The sequence below is a fragment of the Saccopteryx bilineata genome, chromosome 2 (assembly GCF_036850765.1).
Source record: "Saccopteryx bilineata isolate mSacBil1 chromosome 2, mSacBil1_pri_phased_curated, whole genome shotgun sequence".
Lineage (NCBI taxonomy): Eukaryota > Metazoa > Chordata > Mammalia > Chiroptera > Emballonuridae > Saccopteryx > Saccopteryx bilineata.
This window is the reverse complement of record NC_089491.1, coordinates 249,513,612-249,524,438: the sequence shown is the minus strand read 5'-3', so window position 1 is coordinate 249,524,438 and position 10,827 is coordinate 249,513,612. Positions and strand designations below refer to the sequence as shown.

Here is a 10,827-nt window from a genome sequence, read left to right as displayed (position 1 = left end):
ACCCTCCACCCAGTCCCTGAATCCCCCTCCCCTCTGAAGCCACCAGTTTGCTCTCTATGTATTGCAATTTTGTTCCTTTATTTTGTTCGTTAGAGTCCACATATAGGTGAAATCATATGGTATTTGTCTTTCTTTGACTGACTTACTTCACTAAGCATAATTACCATCTAGATGCAGCCATGCTGTTGCAAATGGTAATATTTTCTTTTTTATGATTGAATAATATTCCATTGTGCTAATATACCAAATTTTTGTATCCACTCATCTTTTGATAGGCACTGGATTGCTTCCATATCTTGGCTCCTGTAAATAATGCTCATTTTGCTTGTTTTTTTCATATAAAGATAGAAAAATAATGAAAATAAAAAACATGAAAAGACTTAATTTTTTTTTCTATATATATTGCTGTGTTTTTCAGCTACTGGTCCACAGACTGGTCTGCCAGAAATTTTGTGCTGGTCTGCGAAAGAGTTAACTACCCTGATGTATGAAGATAATAGACCCAATGATCTTAGTCAAATTCACTTATGCTCAGGGTGATTTCTGTCTTAGTGATCCCCAAAATAATTGTCCTATTTTTTCCAATCCCCGAGTCTAAAAAGGGTGAAAACCATTGATGGCTGTATTATACTTCACGTTTTCACCATTTAACGTTCTGTTTCTCTGATTTATCCATGCTTTGTGAGTTTCTGGCTTTTTGCAGAAACAGAGCTGCTATGAACATTCTCAACAGGTCTCCCAGCACCTATATGCAAGAATTTCTTGGGCATATAAGGAGTGAAATCACTACAACAGACTGGCCATGATATTCACAAGTCGCACTGCGAATCGAAATGGATGACTCTTGATAGATTACTAGGTTTTTCAGGAGAGTAGCAGTACAGCAATATGCCAAGTGCAGGCCACCCACTGTGACTGGACAGGTGCACCCTGAGGACGCCACCTGCCGTTGCATCTTTACCCTCCTGATGGGGTCATGCAAAGGGCTGTGCCATGCAGATGTCAGTGCATCCTTACTAGCACTTGCTCCATCAGACTTTCAAATTTTTGTCAACGTGATGAGTGTAAAATGGCATCTCCTTGCGGTCTTGGTTTGCATTTCTTTGGTTACTCAAGAGGCTGAGCAACTTATGTGTGTATTGACCATTGGGTTACTTTTTTTTTTTTAGAGAGGAGAGGGAGAGACAGAGAGAGAGAGAGAGAGGAGAGACAGAGAGAGAGAAGGGGGGGAGGAGCTGGAAGTATCAACTCCCATATGTGCCTTGACCAGGAAAGCCCAGGATTTTGAACTGGCGACCTCAGCATTTCCAGGTCGACGCTTTATCCACTGCGCCACCACAGGTCAGGCCTGGGTTACTTTTTTTTTTTTTTTTTTTTTCCCATTTTTCTGAAGCTGGAAACAGGGAGAGACAGTCAGACAGACTCCCGCATGCGCCTGACCGGGATCCACCCGGCACGCCCACCAGGGGCAACGCTCTGCCCACCAGGGGGCGATGCTCTGCCCATCCTGGGCGTCGCCATGTTGCGACCAGAGCCACTCTAGCGCCTGAGGCAGAGGCCACAGAGCCATCCCCAGCGCCCGGGCCATCTTTGCTCCAATGGAGCCTTGGCTGCGGGAGGGGAAGAGAGAGACAGAGAGGAAAGCGCGGCGGAGGGGTGGAGAAGCAAATGGGCGCTTCTCCTGTGTGCCCTGGCCGGGAATTGAACCTGGGTCCTCCGCACGCTAGGCCGACGCTCTACCGCTGAGCCAACCGGCCAGGGCCTGAGTTACTTTTTTTTTAAGGAACAGGGTATCAAGTTAGACTCCTTCACTCTGTTCTTGCCCCTAAATGACCACATGGGGTAGAGTATATCACTTCCTTCCTGGGGCCTCATTTTTCTCATCTGAACAAGCTGAGAAAATTATAATGAGGCAAGCTGCTTTATAATTCTGCCATTAGGTTATAACCTCTCTTCATTTTTATATCTTCAGTCCAGTGTCTATCCCAGACAGTGTTAACATGCATCTGTCACAACTACTGAATGAAGGCTGTAATTTACCAGGTGGCTCTGTAAATGTCAACAAAGAGGCCAGGGACTCCCCTCTGGAAGCTAGTGTGTGGCAGGTAGGGGGCAGAAAGCAAAGACTTTGTTCAAAGCTGGCCTCTGCCAACCTCTGCCACCTTGGGAAAGGGAATTTTACTTCTCTGAGCCACTGTTTTTTTGTTTGTTTGTTTGTTTGTTTGTAACACCAAGAAAACGTTTTAATTAAACTATAGGAACTTACAATAAATTTGAATAACAAATTTAGCAACAAAATGGTTTTTTTTGTTGTTTTTTTTTGTTTTTTGGGTTTTTTTTGAGCCACTGTTTTTCATCTGCAGATGGGGAGAGGGCATCCCCCTCCTCGGGTTACCTTGAGGATTGAATTAGATGTGGACTTGTTGGTTATTCTTTTCCCTCTGAGTTCTAGAGTGCATTTCATAGACCTGACCTTGACCTTGAGGTGTGGCTCCTTTCTCTGGGCCCCAGATGTTTTCTCTATCAGTGAGGAAAGTGGGCCCATCACTGATTCCCCACTGATGGGCCCCAGAGCTAATGACAGAGACACAAGTTCTAAGTTGGAAAAGTTAAACTCTAACAAGCTAGAGCTGTGGCTGAGGTGGTCACCATATGCCCCTCCTTTTTTTTGACTGAGGTACAATATACAACAACACTGCATTTCATTGTTGACCACCTGAGACCTGTGTGTGATAAGCTTAGGCACAAGACCATGATTAATTATCAGAAATTGTGGTACCCCTCCCCTCCTCCCAGTTCACTAGCGCCCTAACAGGTGTTTGTGAAATGTTTGGATGACTTCATTTTTCCACCAAGCAAATGAGTGACTCCAGAAAAGTAGGAGTCCCCCCCAACCAAGTGACTTCTGGTGGGTGAGGACTGCATCTCCAGCTACTCCCTGAACAGTGTCCCTGGAAAGTCACATGGACACTTCTCACTTGGTGTGTGCAAAACTCACCACCTTCCCACCAAGCTTCATCTCAGTGTTTAGTGTCGTCACCTAGGTCCCCACAACAGAATCCAGGAGCCACTCCACCCACCTCTTCCTATCCTGCCCATCCCTGGTCATCTCCAGTTGCCCTTGAGCCCTCTTAAGGAAGGTCTGTATAATCTATTGTCCAAAGGGTGACCTTTGAAACTGAGCCATGGCCACAGTCAAACACCAGGACATCTGGTGACTGTGCATAACAAGAGGCACAGACAATGAATAACAAACATACCATAGTTGCCCGGCACTACCGCGGCAGCCAAAATGGAACACAGCCTAGATCTCCACCAGCTGGAGTTGTTCCTAGGATGAGTCTTACTCAGCATTTGAAAATGCTGTCCCTAGCCTGATCAGGCGGTGGCGCACTGGATAGAGCGTCGGACTGGGATGCGGAGGACCCAGGTTCGAGACCCCGAGGTCGCCAGCTTGAGTGCGGGCTCATCTGGTTTGAGCAAAGCTCACAGCTTGGACCCAAGGTCGCTGGCTCGAGCAAGGGGTTACTTGGTCTGCTGAAGGCCCATGGTCAAGGCACATATGAGAAAGCAATCAATGAACAACTAAGGTGTCGCAACAAAAAAGTGATGAATGATGCTTCTCATCTCTCTTCGTTCCTGTCTGTCTGTCCCTATCTATCCCTCTAACTCTCTCTCTCTGTCTCTATAAAAAAAAAAAAAAATGCTGTCCCTAAATAATTTTAAGAGGTTTAAACAGAAAAAGGAGGAAATGTAAATAATTAGAAAAATACATAATTTAGGAGAAAAGCTTAAGATAAATGATGTTGCCTGACCTGTGGTGGCGCAGTGGATAGGGCATCCACTTGGAAATGCTGAGGTTGCCGGTTCGAGGCCCTGGGCTTGCCTGGTCAAGGCACATATGGGAGTTGATGCTTCCAGCTCCTCCCCTCATCTCTCTCTGTCTCTCTCTCCTCTCTAAAATGAATAAATAAAAAATTTTTTAAAAAATTAAAAAAAAGATAAATGATGTTAAATGACAAAAGCAAAATACAAAGTATAAAAGCATGTGTCTAATTATATACATAAATGTACAAATATACAAAGAAATGCGTATATTCACACACATAAAGAAAGTTAAAAGGATTCACTATAATTGGAACATAATTACCTGTGGGTAACTGGATTTCTAGTTTGGTCTTTGTATTTTTGTAAATTTTGTATTTTCAATTTTTTTTTTTTTCATTTTTCTGAAGCTGGAAACAGGGAGAGACAGTCAGACAGACTCCCGCATGCGCCTGACCGGGATCCACCCGGCACGCCCACCATGAGGCAACGCTCTGCCCTCCAGGGGCGATGCTCTGCCCATCCTGGGCGTCGCCATGTTGCAACCAGAGCCACTCTAGCGCCTGAGGCAGAGGCCACAGAGCCATCCCCAGCGCCCGGGCCATCTTTGCTCCAATGGAGCCTTGGCTGCGGGTGGGGAAGAGAGAGACAGAGAGGAAAGTGCGGCGGAGGGGTGGAGAAGCAAATGGGCGCTTCTCCTGTGTGCCCTGGCCGGGAATCGAACCCGGGTCCTCCGCACGCTAGGCCGACGCTCTACCGCTGAGCCAACCGGCCAGGGCTATTTTCGAAATTTTTGATAATGCATATGTTTTACTTATAGTCAAGATTAAAAAAAAAAAGAAAGTTAGGCCCTGGCCCGTTAGCTCAGTTTTTTAGAGCATTGTCCTGAAATATCAAGGTTGTAGAACTGGGCCAGACTGCAGAGAAACCTGGAGCAATCTATTAGTGCAGTGGTCGGCAAACTCATTAGTCAACAGAGCCAAATATCAACAGTACAACGATTGAAATTTCTTTTGAGAGGCAAATTTTTTAAACATAGGTAGGTACATTCCTTATCGAGGTAGCATCCGCACGTGGTATTTTGTGGAAGAGCCACACTCAAGGGGCCAAAGAGCCGCATGTGGCTCGCAAGCCGCATTTTGCCCACCAGGGTACTAGGGGATTCCATCTACAAGAGGCTCAAGACAGGTAGTAGTAATCTCTTCTCTTAGAGCCTGAAACAGCTAGTTGCCTGTGGGTGGAGGTTGGAGGGGGGGGGGGAGAAAAGAAGCACCAGGGGCATTCTGAAGTAATGGACGTGGTCTACATTTTGATTTGGGTCTTGGTGACATGGATAGGTACTTTTATCTAAATTCATTACCATACTCACCCTTAAGGTCAGTACAGTTCACTATATGTATTAATAAGTTACACCTTGATAACAAGAATAGACTCAGGTCAGATTCTGACTAACGCAGGCAGTGAGGTTGGGGGAATCATGAAAACTGTGGGAAGGCCACCTGGGTAGGTACCCATAGCAGCACTGTGGGTGGAGCTTTAAGGTGGCTACAGTGTGGATGATCTGTAGACCAATGGTCCAGGGTACAGTGGCGGTTAGAGGTTATGGCCACTGACTATGGTCTGTGCTGAGGGATGATCGCTGGGCCAAGAGAGCCACAAAAGGACCTCAGTGAACCCTTGAGGAGTCAGAAAGGGAGCTAGCACCTACTGAGGGCCCACTGTGTGCCAGGCCATGGGCTTGAAAGGCTGTGGCTCTCTCAATTATAACTGTGGCCCTGAAGGTTTTCATGAATGTTGGGCACAGGAGAAGGTGAAGGCTCAGGGCAGCAGGGAGGCAGCCAAACCTAGGCCACCTTCTCCCAGAATTAGAACTGAGCTTCTTCATATATGGTCATCACCTGCTGTAGTGGGGGAACCACGGAAACAGGATAGTGTGGTATGGATGTGTGTGTGTGTGTGTGTCTGTGAGAAAGAGAGAGAGAGAGAGAGAGCACTGCATGGCTGCCCATGTGGCTGAATCAGAATAAAATATTGTAAATCTGTTAAAAATCAGAATTCTGTGTGTACTGGCAATTAGTCTTAAACATGCTTTACTGAAATCTCACAGTCTCAACTGATCAGTTGCTTTGTTTATAAGGTAAATATAGAATCAGCAAAGACGGGCGGCTGTGGGGCCTGTTCTTCCCTGGTACAGCTGGAGCAGAGGCTGTGGTGGCTGTAGACCTGTGGCAGAGCAGGAGCCTTGGATGCAGCCCCCAAGGATTTCTTCTCTATTCTTCCACAGTAACAAGCCCTTGATTGTCTAGGCAGGTGGGGGCAGGGCAGTAATTACAGCCACATTTAAAAGAGCCCTCCACAGTAGGTGCAACTGCTTGAGATGGTGTGTGTGAGTGCTTTGCAAACCAGACCATATGGTTCTTGCCCCATGTGCAGGGGGCACATGCAAATCAGATAGCGTGAGTTTAATAAAGGGACTCTTTACTAAAGTGTGGGAAAGATATAGGGAAACCACAAGGCATAGCAAAAAAGGCAGGGGGCAGGGGTCTGTTGACCTCCTGGGGCCCTCTGGGTGAGAGGAAGAGCTGTGTAGATAGTGGACAGTGACCCCTACAAGAATTGTGAGCATTGTGGCCAGCCAGGTGCTGCACTGCAGAGAAGGAAGGAGCAAGGGAATAAATACCCAGACTCACTCTTTTCCCTCCAAACTCCTGCCCCCCTCCTCTTGCCAAGCCCAGTTAAAAGCCTACCTGCATATGCAGAACAGGGTTCCAAAGGTGGACTGTGGCTATGAAGGGCACTTGGCACAACTGAAAGTTACCCTTAAAAGCATAGTCTATAGGCCCTGGCCGATTGGCTCAGTGGTAGAGCGTCGGCCTGGGGTGCAGGAGTCCCGGATTCGATTCCCGGCCAGCGCACTCAGGAGAAGCGCCCATCTGTTTCGCCACCCCTCCCCCTCTCCTTCCTCTCTGTCTTTCTCTTCCCCTCCTGCAGCCAAGGCTCCATTGGAGCAAAGTTGGCCCGGGCACTAAGGATGGCTCTGTGGCCTCAGGCGCTAGAATGGCTCTGGTTGCAACAGAGCAACACCCCAGATGGGTGGAGCATTGCCCCCTGGTGGGCGTGCCCGGTGGATCCCGGTGGGGCGCATGTGGGAGTCTGTCTGACTGCTTCCCTGTTTCCAACTTTAGAAAAATACAAAAAAAAAACCCCACAAAACAAAACAAAAAAAGCATATTCTGTAGGTGAAAGGATAAATTATGGTACATTCTTATAATGGATTCCCAAGTGGCTGTTAAAAATAATTGTGGTAGAGCCTGACCAGGTGGTGGCACAGTGGATAGAGTGTCAGACTGGGACGCGGAAGACCCAGGTTCAAAACCCCGAGGTCGCCACTTGAGCGCAGGCTCATCTGGTTTGAGCAAGTCTTACCAGCTTGAGCCCTAGGTCGCTGGCTTGAGCAAGAGGTCACTTGGTCTGCTGTAGCCCCCCCAGTCAGGGCACACAGGGGAAAGCAATCGATGAAAAACTAAGGTGCCATAAGGAAAAACTGATGCTTCTCATCTTTCTCCCTTCCTATCTGTCTGTCTGTCCCTATCTGTCCCTCTCTCTGTCTGTCACACATACACAAAAAAGAATATAAAAAAATTGTGGTAGTTTTATTCTGCTTAGGTCTGAGGAAAAAAGTAATGAAAATATTATAAAACTATTTCAATATTTAAAATTGTATAAATATACATAAATGGGGGGGTTGTATTTTTCTGAAGTTGGAAATGGGGAGGCAGACAGACTCCCGCATGCGCCTGACCGGGATCCACCCGGCATGCCCACCAGGGGGCGATGCTCTGCCCATCTGGGGCGTCGCTTTGCCACAATCAGAGCCATTCTAGTGCCTGAGGCAGAGGCCACAGAGCCATCCTCAGTGCCCAGGCCAACTTTGCTCCAATGGAGCCTCGGCTGCGGGAAGGGAAGAGAGAAACAGAGAGGAAGGAGAGGGGGAGGGGTGGAGAAGCAGATTGGCGCTTCTCCTGTGTGCCCTGGCCAGGAATCGAACCCGGGACTTCTGCACGCCAGGCCGATGCTCTACCACTGAGCCAACCGGCCAAGGCCCATAAATGTTTTCTTTAAGAAGTTGGTTACCGCCCTGGCCGGTTGGCTCAGCGGTAGAGCGTCGGCCTAGCGTGTGGAGGACCCAGGTTCGATTCCCGGCCAGGGCACACAGGAGAAGTGCCCATTTGCTTCTCCACCCCTCCGCCGCGCCTTCCTTTCTGTCTCTCTCTTCCCCTCCCGCAGCCAAGGCTCCATTGGAGCAAAGATGGCCCGGGCGCTGGGGATGGCTCCTTGGCCTCTGCCCAGGCGCTAGAGTGGCTCTGGTCGCAACATGGCAACGCCCAGGGTGGGCAGAGCATCGCCCCCTGGTGGGCAGAGCATCGCCCCTGGTGGGCGTGCCAGGTGGATCCCGGTCGGGCGCATGTGGGAGTCTGTCTGACTGTCTCTCCCTGTTTCCAGCTTTAGAAAAATGCAAAAGGAAAAAAAAAAAAAAAGAAGAAGAAGTTGGTTACCTTCTGGAGGTGGAGTAGAAGGGTAGTTGTGGGTTATTATTATTTTTTATTAAGTGAGAGGAGGAGAGGCAGAGAGACAGACTCTCACATGCACCCTGGCCAGATCCACCCTGCATGCCCCCTATGGGGCTATGCTCTGCCCATCTGGGCCCGTTTCTCTGTTGCTTGGCAACCAAGCTATTTTTAGTGCCTGAGGTGGTGGCGAAGGAGCCATCCTCAATGCTAGGGGCCAAGTCACTCAAACAAATCCAGCCATGACTGTGGGAGGGGAAGAGACAGAGTGAGAGAGAGAGAAAAGGGGGAGGGGGAGGGGTGGAAAGCAGATTGTTGCTTCCTTTGTCTGACCTGACTGGGAATCAAACTGGGGACATCCACACAACAGGCTGACACTCTGCCACTGATCCAACTTGCCAGGGCTATTTTATAATTTTTGTGTGTGTGTGTGTTTGCGCGCGTGTGTGACAGACAGAGAGAGGGACAGCAGACAGGAAGGGAGAAAGATAAGAAACATCAATTCTTTGTTGTGGCTCCTTAGTTGTTCATTGATTGCTTTCTCATATGTGCCTTGATGGGGGGGATACAACAGAATAAGTGACTCCTTGCTCAAGCCAGCGACCTTGGGCTCAAGCCAGCAACCTTGGACTTTAAGCCAGTGACCATAGGGTCATATCTATCATCCCACAGTTAAGCCAGAGACCCCACACTCAAGCTGGTGAGCCTGCACTCAATCCAGATGGGCTCACACTCAAGCTGGCGACCTTGGGGTTTCGAATCTGGGTCCTCCGCATCCCAGTCCGACATTCTATCCACTGCGCCACTGCCTGGTCAGGCTATAATTGTTTTTAATTATAAATATTTATGGTTGTAATTATTTTAATTGTTATAATTGTAAGATGTCAATTTTAATTCCCAAGGTAATCACTAAGGAAATAAAAAATATACGAAAGGAAAGAAAAAGGGAATCAAAATGGCACACTATAAAAATAAATCAATTGCATTTTTTCTATTTTTTATTTATTTTTATTTTTTTTTAAATGGAACGCTTCACGGATTTGTGTGTCATCCTTGCGCAGGGGCCATGCTAATCTTCTCTGTATCGTTCCAATTTTAGTATATGTGCTGCCGAAGCGAGCACCAATTGCATTTTTTAAAAGAGGCAGTAAAGAAGGGGAATTAAATAAAAACACTTAAGTCATGCAGAAAACAAAAACCTAAATGGAAAAAAGTAAATCCTCACCACTAAATACAATAAATGTAAATAGATTAAACTCATATTAAAAGACTTGTATTGGAGCCTGACCTGTGGTGGCGCAGTGGATAAAGCGTCGACCTGGAAATGCTGAGGTCGCCGGTTCGAAACCCTGGGCTTGCCTGGTCAAGGCACATATGGGAGTTGATGCTTCCAGCTCCTCCCCCCCCCCTTCTCTCTCTCTGTCTCTCCTCTCTCTCCCTCTCCTCTCTAAAAAAATAAATAAATAAATAAATAAATAAAAATAAAAGACTTGTATTGGGCCCTGGCTGGTTGGCTCAGTGGTAGAGCATCGGCCTGGCGTGTGAAAGTCCTGGGTTCAATTCCCGGCCAGGGCACACAGGAGAGGCGCCCATCTGCTTCTCCACCCCTCCCCTTCTCCTTCCTCTCTGTCTCTCTCTTCCCCTCCCGCAGCCGAGGCTCCATTGGAGCAAAAGATGGCCGGGCCCTGGGATGGCTCCATGGCCTCTGCCCCAGGCGCTAGAGTGGCTCTGGTCGCAACACAGCGACACGCCGGATGGGCAGAGCATCGCCCCCTGGTGGGCATGCCGGGTGGATCCCGGTGGGGCGCATGAGAGAGTCTGTCTGACTGCCTCCCCGTTTCCAGCTTCAGAAAAAAGAAAAAAAAAAGACTTGTATTGGCAGAATGGATTAAAAAATGTGACCTATCTTTCTAAAGCCCACAAAATATTCAACTAGATATAAGGACACAAAGAAGTTAAAAATAAAGTATGGAAGAAGGTATTCTATGCAAATAGTAAACAAAAGAGCTGGAGTGGATATATAATTGTCAGACAAAATAGATTTTCAATCAAAAAAGTTAGTGCCCTGGCCGGTTGGCACAGCGGTAGAGCGTCGGCCTGGCGTGCGGAAGTCCCGGTTCGATTCCCGGCCAGGGCATACAGGAGAAGCGCCTATTTGCTTCTCCACCCCTCCGCCACGCCTTCCTCTCTGTCTCTCTCTTCCCCTCCCGCAGCCAAGGCTCCATTGGAGCAAAGATGGCCCGGGCGCTGGGGATGGCTCTGTGGCCTCTGCCTCAGGCACTAGAGTGGCTCTGGTTGCTCAACATGGCGACGCCCAGGATGGGCAGAGCATCGCCCCCTGGTGGGCAGAGCTTCGCCCCATGGTGGGCGTGCCGGGTGGATTCCAGTCGGGCGCATGCAGGAGTCTGTCTGACTGTCTCTCCCTGTTTCCAGC

At 48.2% G+C, this 10,827-nt stretch overlaps 1 non-coding gene across 1 annotated transcript; it reads right to left on the bottom strand.

Moving 5' to 3' along the window:
* Positions 1–9,409: 9,409 nt before the first annotated feature.
* On the bottom strand, positions 9,410–9,516 carry LOC136327880 (U6 spliceosomal RNA). The gene has a single exon (XR_010729939.1). It is a non-coding gene; the product is annotated as a U6 spliceosomal RNA (small nuclear RNA).
* Positions 9,517–10,827: the final 1,311 nt, after the last annotated feature.